Source organism: Microtus pennsylvanicus, chromosome 17, assembly GCF_037038515.1.
Source record: "Microtus pennsylvanicus isolate mMicPen1 chromosome 17, mMicPen1.hap1, whole genome shotgun sequence".
NCBI lineage: Eukaryota > Metazoa > Chordata > Mammalia > Rodentia > Cricetidae > Microtus > Microtus pennsylvanicus.
Window position 1 is genome coordinate 15,710,610 of NC_134595.1, and position 12,231 is coordinate 15,722,840.

A 12,231-nucleotide genomic window follows, 5' to 3' on the forward strand; every position below is an offset into this window, starting at 1 on the left:
TTTCTCAACTTCTCTAACTTACTTTTGCTCTCCTTGGAGATGCTATCCATAATTTTCAGGCACTGTGACGATACCACGGTACCACCGACGATAAGAAATGTTTCGTACACATGTGAGCAGTCTCTGGGCAGACCTGCCAATGCCAATTCTATCAGGGGATAGCCTTTGTGCAAAGTCACACACTAAGAAGATTCTCTAAATAGGGAGTGCAGTCTATTCTGCTGCAGCTTGCAAAGATCCCCTCACATGGAATTTTGTAATCTAGATAATACAACAAGTCCCTTCAGCTCCTAGTTTTCAGGATTCTCATGGGGCCAGCGCACATCATAACAGCTCTTACGCATCTGGTAGTATCAAACCAATCTCTTTACACTGACTCAAAGACAAGAACATGGCCATCATATACCCATCCACTTGAATGTATTATTGAATTTACTTGAGTGTATTATTGAACACAGCATGGTCTATGTTTTAGTTTGCTCTCACCTATACACTTGGCACAACTAAGACTTTTGTCATTTTGAGTTAAAGACTTCAGGAGTTCATTGACAGGGTATGTGGATTTCAGTTAATTTCTTTCATAAAATGCAGTCAGCGTAAGTAATGTCACATGTGTGTCTCCCTAACAATGTACATTCCTACAGAATAAGAGAACAAACACCTTCTCACCCACGTCAACAGTAATGATCTTGTGGGATTGCCCACGTTACTTGAAAGTGAAGGAATGGTGGGTTACAAGCACTGGACATCATTTATATACGTAGATATGTAAAATAAAGCAAAAACTCACATGGATATGGTATATGGGACAGGAAATCAAAGTCCCTAGGGCTCTTTCATTAATGGAAGCCAGCAACACAGCTATGTAAAGTGCTCCCCTAGTAATGGGGCAAGGCACAAGAAAGACATCAGAGATCACCCACAATGCACTATTCCATTGACACCTCTGGACCATGTTATTCATGGGAACCCCAAAATTGGATAATAATAAACAATTGGTCAGAAAAAATGCTTACTTTGCGATGCTACTTGGAGCACAACTGAGATACAACAAAGGGGCAATAGTGACGACTGCAAGTACCAATGCACACACTCCTATTTAGCTTATATAGCATAAAACAAACCAGGATCCTAAGGAAAGAGGAGAGTTCAATTCAGTGGTTGCCTCCCTGGAGTAGCCTCTCAGACTGATTGTGAAACATGATCTCTTTTTAATATTTATTTATTATGTATACAATATTCTGTCTGTGTGTATGCCTGCAGGCCAGAAGAGGGCACCAGACCCCATTACCGATGGTTGTGAGCCAACACGTGGTTGCTGGGAATTGAACTCAGGACCTTTGGAAGAGCAGGCAATGCTCTTAAACTCTGAGCCATTTCTCTAGCCCCTAGAACATGATCTTTATCATTAAATGGCACAGAAGGACCTAGTCTATGCTCGGCAATACTATACAAACACAGTTGACTTGGAATATATAAGAATGTTGGCTGAGCAAATCTAGAGAGTACCAGGAAGGAGAAATCCCCTGTGGTCTCTGATTTACCTCTTACCTCAATGTACTGCTTTGGTCTCCTGTTCTGGATTGCTTAGACAATGGTCTGTAAAGGATAACATGAAAGACACTTGATCCTGCACCAAGTTAGCTGAGATTTCTCTGTTTAGGTCTGTATCTCATTTTTTAATTGGGTTATTTGAAATGTTGATGTCTAATTTCTTGAGTTCTTTACATATTTTGGACATCAGTCCTTTGTCTGATGTGGGGTTGGTGAAGATCTTTTCCCATTCAGTAGGCTGCCTTTTCCTCTTATTGACTGTGTCCTTTGCTTTACAGAAGTTTCTCAGTTTCAGGAAGTTCCATTTATTTATTGTTGCTCTCAGGGTCTGTGCTACTGGGGTAATATTTAGGAAGTGGTCTCACGTGCCCATGCATTGAAGACTACTTCCCACTTTCTCTTCTATTTGGTTGTGTGTGGTCAGATTTATATTAAGGTCTTTGATCCATTTAGACTTGAGTTTTGTGCTTGGGGATAAATATGAATGTTCAACATCCTTAGCAGTCAGGGAAATGAAAATCAAAATAACTCTGAGATACCATCTTACACCTGTCAGAATGACTAAGATCAAAAGAATAACATGTTTTTGGTGCCGTCTTCGACACGGTAACCTTTCTGTCCCGGTGCCCTCGCCTGAGGCCTTTACTCTGGGCTTTTGGCGCCTCCCAGAGCTCGGGGCCTCCCCCGGGACAAGGTCAGGACCAACAACCTGTGACCTCCCCCACGTGTTCAATGCAGCCATCTGGAACCAAGAGCGACTAATTCGTGAGTTCACCTGGGTTGGATCGCCTTCCCATTAAGCCCAGAGAGGTCCCGGCTCTCTTTGGTGCATAGTGGGTAAGGTTGGCGACTCCTCCCCCCTCCACCCGGCCTTCCACCCTTGGCTAGCTAGACCTGTTTTTTTATCCGCACCTGGGAGCTCGGAGCTCCCAGTTCTATCTTTTTCTGTTTTCTTTCTGATCGCTTTTCTGTCCTCTTTACGGGCTCCCTACGGGGCGAGCGCCTCTCGGCTGCAACAGGCAGCCCCCAAAGGCTTAACTGCCTCCTCCTAGCCGGGATTGTTCCCCATCGGAAGCTCGGTTCGGGTCAGTTAGGCTATAGCAAGGCCACCTGGTTGCTCGGACGCCTGTAATTAGGGCTGCTTTGTTCGTGGCACCTCCCTGTGCCATCTGCGGATAGTTTCACGGTAATAGCCATGGGTGCTAAGCCTTCTCAAACGGTTCCCCTGGCCTCCCCATTGGGGCAGCTGCTGGAAGCTCTGAAACCTCATGCCCTAATTCCCTCCGTGATATACATTAATCCGTCTTTGCTCTAAAACTTGGCCAAAGTACAATTTACAGGGTTCCTTCAGGTGGCCTTCTCAGGGTTCATTTGACCCCGATATTTTACAGGAATTGGCTAACTTCTGTCACCGTTCGGCTAAATGGAAAGAAATGATGTACATTATGGCATTTTTCTACATGGCCATTAAGATTGACCCCTCCGTTGCCTCTCACTGTTCACCTGCACACATGTTCTTATCAATGCCATCCCTCCAGGAACCCTCTGCTCCCGCCATGGATCCCGCGGACAAACCTCCACCACCACCACCCCCGGCCTCGAGGGGCCACTCGCTCTCGCTCTCCCCAGTCGAGTGACAGCAACAGCTTACCCATTCCTCTTTCCTCCAAGGTCTCTTCTAGGCACAGGAAGGACGCACCTAACACCTCTAAACGTTCCCCTTCCAGATACCCAAGAAAGTCCCATTCCAGATCTACAAGGACTTCGCATAGCCCCTCCGATAGAGTCCCTCATAAATATTCGTCCAACAGGTCATGCAAGCAGCTGGAGGCTTCCCCCTGCCACAGGTCACACAGACAGACAAAAGCATCTTCAGACTCCTCTCAGTCTCCTCCCCACCCTGCTCCGCCCCCTCGATCTTCCAAAGCCCCTCTAGGCTCCCGCTGTCACTGATCACCATTCTCCCGTTGTTAAAACACCCACACCTAAGGATATCAGGTTCCTAAAAGCCACAGCGGCCCCCTGTCAGATCTGCCAAAAGATAATGGCCCAGAGTTTACTTCCCAGATTTCTCAAAATCTGTCTAGGGCACTTGTAATCCCCTGGAACTTCCACACACTGTACCACCCTCAGTCTTCAGGTAAGGTAGAACGGACTAACTGCTCTTTAAAGGAAGCTCTCGTTAAGATGTCACAGGAACTCCACCTCGACCGGGTAAGCCTTCTGTCCCTTGCTCTTCTCAGGCTTTGGGCTCTCACAAAGGGCCCCCTTTTCATTTCACCCTTTGAACTCATGTATGGGCGGCCGGTTTTAACCCCCAGCCTCTCATCGGGAACCTCTCTCTCCCCTTCCTGATCACCTGCTCACTCCCCTCCTTTTCCACTTACCTTCGCTACTGTGGGACTTCACAGATCACTCATTACCTCAAGCATGTGCTAATACATGTCCAACGCCGGTTAAAATAGGAGATAAGGTATTACTCTCACCTCCAGGCCAACGTCCCTCACCTCTTTCCCCTAAATGGCAGGGTTCTCTCAGAGAAATTCTTCTAACCCCCACAGCTGCCAAGCTTGAAGGAATTCCCCATTGGATTCACCTGTCACATCTTAAACTGTTCATCTCCACGGCTCAAGATAATCCTTCATACACGGTAACTCAGACAGGACCTTGTTCTCTTAAGTTCCAAAGGATACCAGGTTCAGCCCCCTCGACTCCAGTCTAAGGGAAACAGTGGTCCCATCCGTCACTTAATCCTCCTGTGTTAACACACCCTCCCTTCTTTAAATTCCTAAATAACCATCCAGCTGCCGTTACAGATATCATCATCAAGTACGGAGTCAAGGGCTCAGGCGGTAAGCAGATTCTTAACAAAGTTCCTTGACACAACAGGTCAGTCGCTGACTGCAGCAGTGACCCCTGAAATGTTAAGGAGTATACGGTTAAAAGCTATTTTCTTTTAAGACACTTTCTTTAAGCTCTAGGAAGCCAGCCCGACCCACCTAAACAAATCAAACACAAGCGGATCATTAACGGAATAAGTATCATTTAATTTTTTTATCATTCTTAACCCCAGACCTCCAAAAACTCCTCCACCCCAAATTTCCCCTTTAATTTTCCAAACCTCCTCCCAAACCTCCTCTCCCCTTTAATTTTTTTCTCTCTACTAATGCGACTTTTGTCTTCCAGCAACATAACTATGACCCAGATACTCAGGAGGAGCCAGACAGATGTGATTTCTTCAGTCAGCCACCTTTAAAAGCCTGCAAACAGGACATAACCAACAGGACATTGCCAGAATAATCGGACACTCCTGGATCCCTCGACGCCCAAAGGACATCATCAGAATAACTGGACACTCCCTGGATCCCTCGACGCCCAAAGCCAGCAGGAAGCAGTCATGAGAGACCGGGCTACGCCCCCATTCCCTACCCTTTAAGACCCCCCACAATTTTTTTAATAAAACCAAAAGGGTGAAATGTTGTTCCTTTTGCAGACTACAGCTCCCAGCATCCCCCTGGACTGGAAGCCGCAAAGGCGCAGGGCATTTCTCCAAGACGCCCGTGTGTTCCCCGTTAAAAACAGGGTCACCACGAGCTCTCTCTCTCTCTCTGCCCCTCTCTCCTTTCGTCTCTGCACACCTGTCCCTTACTTGTTGTTACCCCAACATTAAAGTGCACCCACGTGGGACGGTCGCGTGTCTGTGTCTCCGTCCTAACCCCGCATCGCCGGGTGTCTCACGTAAAGTCTCCACTCTCTAATCCCGCAGACAGACAAACAAGACAAAAAAGAATAACAGAACCAACAAGAAGACAAGTGTCTTAGAGTTCATCAACATGCACGCAGCACACCGAGCCCTGACCTTGCACATAGTCACAAAGGAACACTTTGATCTCTTCCTTGGGTCATGGACAGATGCTGATGGCACAAAAGCCAGACGGACTGGAATGGCCTATCACCTGAATTCCCTCAACAGCAGTTCTCCCTCCTGCCCAAGACTACTCACTGTATGTAAGTGTTGGCTGATGGGACACTTTCTGTTGGAAGGTGACCCATTATATGTACATTATACACTGCTTCATCAGTGAACCATATAAGAGCACTGCCATGATAGCCTAGACTAAACGCCATGGGAAGTGGCACGCCCATGCCTTGATTGCCTCTTTCAGTAGCCCACACCCCAGCCTCCAAGGCTACTGTTGGTCTCCTGGCATCTTCTCCAACCAATCCCATCTTCTAGTTAGGAATCGAGCCTTCCCATTGGCTGTTGCCTCATTTATGACATCATTCTCCCTCCAACCCTACCAGCACCTGGTAGAATCTTGGTGTTTCCATGGTGATGACTGTAAACAAATTTGGATCATCACAGGTCCAGGTGACCAGTGACCAGTGAGTGCTGTCTGATACTGGACACACTTGCCACTGAGGTCAGCTGATCAGACAAAGCCGACCGATTATCTTGCTCCATTGTTCTTTGGATTGCTAATCCTCTCCCCTTGACCATGTCAGGTAAGGAAAGAGACTTTAAAACATGTGATCCTCTCCACTGACTTTTACTATACTAGTAAATCTTTGCTGAATGTGGATAGTATTGATGTTGATATAGATATCTAGATTTGAATGTCACATTTAGCTTTGGTTCTTACTAAGTATGTGATTTTAGACAGAAAGTTTATTCTCAAGTGTTTTCCATCCACCTCAAGGAGTGAACAGTGTCACTATGCTTGGGGTCTGTACTGTTGGGTTTTCAGAGGAAAGTGACCAGGGAATAAAATCAGGCCCTTTTGGATGGTATTAAACTACAGAGACACGGGAAAATGAACAAGGCACGCAGAGATCTAGCACTCCACACCACTGATGAGACAGTCTCCCCCCACTACTGTTTCCAGTCTTAGTTTAAAATTCAGGGCGACTCTAACAGTATCGGTCACACCACGGATGGTGGCACACAACTATAATCACAACATAGAGAGAACTGGGTGGGATGGAGGTCAGTTCAAGTCTAACTAGCTCTACACTGGCCTCTCTCTATACTCACCAAATGAATATTGACTATGGACAAAATGGCGACTGCCATGGTGTGCAGTTACTTGGACTTCCCTGGATTAAACATGGAGAGTGGAAGAGAATAAGACGATTGTGGAATCTGAGAAGGCAGTTGTTGTACTGAAAGAAATATTGACAGTGTTGCTGGAAGGACAGACCCACAGGAAGTCAGGGAAGGGGGCAAACACAGTACGGGTCTAAAAGTATATAAATATATGAAGGCACACTGCAGAGGGGACCCTGGTGGTCAACAATGGTAGTTTAGAACACAATGTTGAAGACGACCAGATTATAATCAAAACAGACAAGGCATTGTCATTTCCCAAGCCATGTTTAACCAAACGTAACTGTTCAGATTAGTCTGTACAAAGGTTCCCTGGCACATATAGAAAGAATATCCTGATCTGGTCCCTACTCTTGCACTCCATCCAGACCACTTTCTGCCCAGTTCCCCATGTCTCATGTGCACTGGTGGTGTTGGATAGGATCAACTGGGGCTGCGAAGTCCAGTCAGTTAGAGTCTGACCATGGCAACTGACACGCTGTTGTGGGGGAGGGGATTCTCACAAGGATTCCCCCTTAGAAGAGATATAAAAATTAACAGTTACTGAGGAGCTGTTAAGAAAACAATTTAATCAACAGATATTAAATTGAGAAGCAATCATATTCAGAGATGAACCCCATAAAACATTAGCATTCTCAAGAGGACACACTAAACTGGTGCAAACAAGAAGAAATGTTGTCAGTAGGTTGTATTTCTGAAATCATATTTGAATAATGCTTGAAAGTTATGAAATTATAAGAGATCCTATTTATACAAGAAATCCAAGGGGGAAAAAAGAGAGAGGGGAAAGGAATAATTACCTAAATTCCTTACACATTTGTTAAACATCATTTCAGAAAAAAAAACTCAATAAAATAGAGATTGGCCTGGTGGTCATGGCAGGGGCTCCAGCACCAGCACTTTAGAGGCAGCAGCAGACCTGTCTCTGTGATTTCAAAGCCAGACTGATCAACGTAGAGTGAGTTTAGGTCACTCTATACTGTAAGATCTGCAGAGAACAGGACAAAGTTCCAGGTATGGAATATGCCTATGGGTCTCTTCCCAATAATAACCTCTGTTGTAGAATATATTTGCAAGGAAGTCTCCCAACAGGCATTATTATATTACAATCAGGAAAAAGGAGCATCGTGTCTAGATCTGAGTGAGGATTAAGGCAGATTGACCAGGATTTCCATGCCCACACAGGAAAAAGCAGACAGTTCATCTAGTGATTGTCATCCTACATAGCACCACCGATCGATCTTAACCCATTTGCTTGAGATATGTAAGGGAACATAGGTGCTAGACTCTCCCACTCAGTACAACCTGGAGATAACACAGTCCCTCCCAGGGGATAGAAAGCTTCCATCTCAAATTTTTCCAACTCTCTTCTTGCTTCCTACAGAAAATTGCCAAAGTGCACCTTTCACTGGGACGGAATGTGCTCTGCAGCCCTCTGTGCCTGTGCTGAGGAATGCCACACCCTCAGCAGGAAGTGTGTGCAATTTCTATGGGGTCTGTACCCCAGCTGTGAGCTCAGCATGGCTCCTGTCATCAGACTCCAGCACATGCTGCCAGCAGCTCACGGACAGTGCCTGTCTTTACCAACGAGTTGGCACGACCATGCTGACTAAGCCAACTGACCAGAACCAGATCTCTACTTCGACATTTTTCTATCCAAGTGTTCTCCACTGGGATCTCAGAGAAAGCACCACCAGAAGGGAAGCTCCGTTCCTGGATGCCCCTTTAACTGTCATTGACCAGAATACCACCCCCTCGTCTCGGTCTATAACAGCCCAGTGTGATAACACTTTCCATATCAATGTTTACCACCATCCTATCCAACACTGTCTGCCTGCCTTGTACAGGCAACGCCATCAAATCTACCAGATCAACGATATATCCTGGCACCTTGCTACCTGCATGGAAGTCAGGTCTATTATTATGACCAGAACAGCCTGGGTCCTCCGATGGCTGAAGAATTCTGGCAGTGCCAGCAGGCCTATGGCTCTGTGTCCTGCTCTGGGAATCAGGCTTCCTCTCTGCACCCAGAGATGGTGATGGCACTACAGGAGATTCAGCCAATGAACATCCAAACACCTTTCTCCACCTCTCCCATCTACTGGCCCACATCTGCTCAAACCATGCCAGACACCAGTCTTCAAGGTGAGTAAAGCCAGGAGGAGAGGTGTGAGATCAGCCCTCAGACGAGACACAGCTCTACCTTTCAGAAGTGGATGTCCACACAGAGGAAGAATGGGAGTCCTGACATGTTGGCTGTGGCTCAGGCTTATTACCCCTATATTCAGTCTCTATAATGAGAGAGAATACAGGAAAGTGAGTGACATTCAACCTTCATTAGACATGTCCAAGGACCACACCACAGGAACGCATTTCACTGCCAAGGCTAATCAGCCCCACGTACCAGCTCACTAAAATCACCTCCTTCCTAATCTATGTCTCCAGTTTCTAGATGTCACCAAGAATTTTTTTTCTGTTTTTGTATCACTAAGTTTCCCCTGAGTTGAAACTAGTATCGAGAGAAATGGAACCCTGAATCTGACCTAGAGGAGGTCTTCTCCCACACTCCTAGTGTCTGCTGTGACATTCTCTAACACTTAAGATGTAGTGACAGTTTGCTTTGACCTGTGTAATATTGATAAGTAGGAATGAAGCATCTAGCCCTATCTGTCTCGCTCAACCTCTCTCTGTCTTTGTCTCTGTCTCTTTTCTTCCTCTAGATCTCTCTTCCACTTTCTCTTTCTCTTTTCTTTCTGAATCTTCAGCAGTGACCCAAGGCCAAGACTATGTAGACATGTTCTCTGTTACAAAGTTGAAGCTAAAACCTACTAGAGTCTTACATTTTCACATCACTAACAAAAAAATCTGTGAAATGTGGAGCTTAAGGAATATCAGGGCTTTTGAACTGCTTGCCTTTCAGAATTGAGGAACTGATATGGATACCTAAACTCATATAAAAATCCAGGCTTCAAGGCCATATGAGTAATACAATGAACAGAAAGAAACTGGTAGAGATGAGTAAGATTAGGAAATAGTGAACAACACAACCTGTCTCAGAGCAAACTTCCAAGGCAATGAGAGGCACTGTTCCAAAGGAAAATATGGGAGACAGGGAAGAGCACACACCAAGGAATTCTACCACCTCCCCATGATCACTAAGCATGTACACACCACACAATCACAAAAGAAAACATGATATCACACGGTCATGAGAAACAAATGAGTAAGTTACTATGTGTCTCCAAAGAGGGCTGCTTTCCCTGCTCCTCCAGCAGAACTCATAGCAATGCCTGTAACACTGCTTGCTGCAGGAGCCTCAGTTCTCAGGTGCACTGAAAGGGGGGGTAGCATCTCACTTACCAGGCACTGACTTTGAACTTCCTCTTTTTCAGTGGTGGAGAGGGAGATGACCCTGGGATTGACACCTTCAGAGCAGACACTGTGTCTGCTACAGAGTCCAGACCTCGGCAATGCCTGCACCCAGGATGCCCAGATGAAGACAGCACCTGTCAGTGGGAACAGGTCATTAACTGCCCTCATGCACAGTCCTTCTGAATTCCTGGCCTTGCCTCCAGCCCCAAGCCTGGAAAAGACACAGAAGAACAATGCAGATGAGATGAATGCTGAGCAATCAACACCTCTGGATTCCTATGAGGGCACAAAATGCAACCAAGACGCATCACCCCTCCCTTCAGCACACCCTGGCATGCAGCAGCCCTTCAACTACAGTGATGTTGGGAGCCTGAGGCAGAAGCTAGCTTCTCAAAATGCCACTTTGGGAAACAGTGGCCTTGGTCTGGAAGACCCTGAGGCTCTGCAGAGTGTCATGGAGTCTAGCAATGACTTTACAGACATGACTACTCTGGTGGCAGATATTCACCTTCCCCAACTCTTAAACTCTATCACTGACCTTGACCAAATGGAAGATCACACAGCAAGCCAAACCAAAGACTCCAAAGACATCAGGAGGGATCAGGCCCAGTCACGCACCAGCATCTTTAATGGACTATCTGAACTAGGCAAAAAGAAAAGCCAGAAAGTCTCTGATGTGTTTCATGGAGCTCTTCAGGCCAGAACCCATCACGAGGATATGCTGAAGGAAAATGATCCTGGGACCATAGACAACACGGCCAACCACGTGCAGAGCAAATCTCAGATATTTGTACCCAAGAGGCCCAGCGTAGCAAGAGCACAGGGGAAAGAAAAGGCCAAAGAGACCAGAGAAAACGGCTCCAAGAAAACACAGGAGCTGAAGCCATCAAGTCACAGAGTCAAGGCAAAAGAGAAGCCCGCCATCCCCAAGACCAAGAGGAAGAGGAATCCACCTGAGCTCAGCCATGACAGCTTTAAGAAGCCTCGAACTCACCTCGGCATGCACATGCTGGAGTCCGTGCAGGTCTTTCACCCACTGGGGAAGAAGAGTGAGAGGAAAACTGGCATCTCCTCCTCCCGGGCTCTGCTGAACTTCAGCAGCAACAAAGATCCCAGGACGGGTCCTGATACCACATCACTGCTGGATATGCCACGTGAGGGCCAAAGCCTTGACAAAAGCCTGGGCAAGATTCAGAGACCAGGGAGCAGTGCTCCCAAGCGGTATCCATCTCCATCCCAGTATGAGCTTCCCCAACCTGGGAAGGTCAAGTTAGTACCTCTGCCTTTCCCAGTCCTGGACAAGCCTCAAACCAAACCTGTTTCTAGAAAGCTCCTCTGCCTGGCTTCACGCAGGCCCACTGTGGCTTACCCAGTGAGGCCTCACTCCCACTCAGCTCAGCCTCCCACGCTCAAGCCATCCCAACCAGCTCCTGCCAGCACATCACTGATGGCCTCTGACAAGCCAGCTCTGCCAAACGGCACCAGTGCCACACGAGCCAACATAACCAAGCCCATCCAGTCTTGCCCTGGGCCTCAGCCGGCTGCCTCTTTGCCTGCACCCTACAGAGCATCATCTCACACTTCACTCCACAGGGAGCCTCTTTCTGCTGCCAGCAACAAGGCCCTCTCATCTCCCAAAGCTAAAACCCAATACCTGCTGCTAGACTTCAGTTGCCAACCCATCCCATGGAGGAAAGTGGACATTCCAGGGCCAGTCATCTCACAGCCCATCACTGAAGAGCAGAGGCCAGAGAGGGAGGCCATGAAGAGGCGGGCTCAACAGGAGCGAGAGAATGCTGCCAAGTGTACCTCCCTGGGAAAACCACAGCTTTTCCTTCAGAGGGAGAAAGATATGGAAATTTCGAGATATTATGGCTATGCAGTGTAAGTGCTGCCCAAACCTTTGGGACACAACGCTGTTCATCATACACAGGTAAGATGTAGATACACATAGATATTCATGCATACATGAAGCTTAGAGGCTTAGCCTAATGTGTAGATATGTAGATACATACATAGTAATGCAGAATAATATTTAGATATATGCATATATATGAATGGAAAGACATAGTTTATAAATTTATAAATATTTGAAGACACTATAATTGACTGTAGAAACTTAAGACTGTGATTTTATCCATGAGTATATAGAGAGGGCTTTGATGTCTTCCTTAGAACTTTACTATTATTAATTTATG

The 12,231-nt window shown here is 46.5% G+C and overlaps 1 pseudogene; it reads left to right on the forward strand.

The window, feature by feature from the left end:
- Positions 1-6,053: 6,053 nt before the first annotated feature.
- Positions 6,054-11,921, forward strand: LOC142837186 (uncharacterized protein C2orf78 homolog; annotated as a pseudogene).
- Positions 11,922-12,231: the final 310 nt, after the last annotated feature.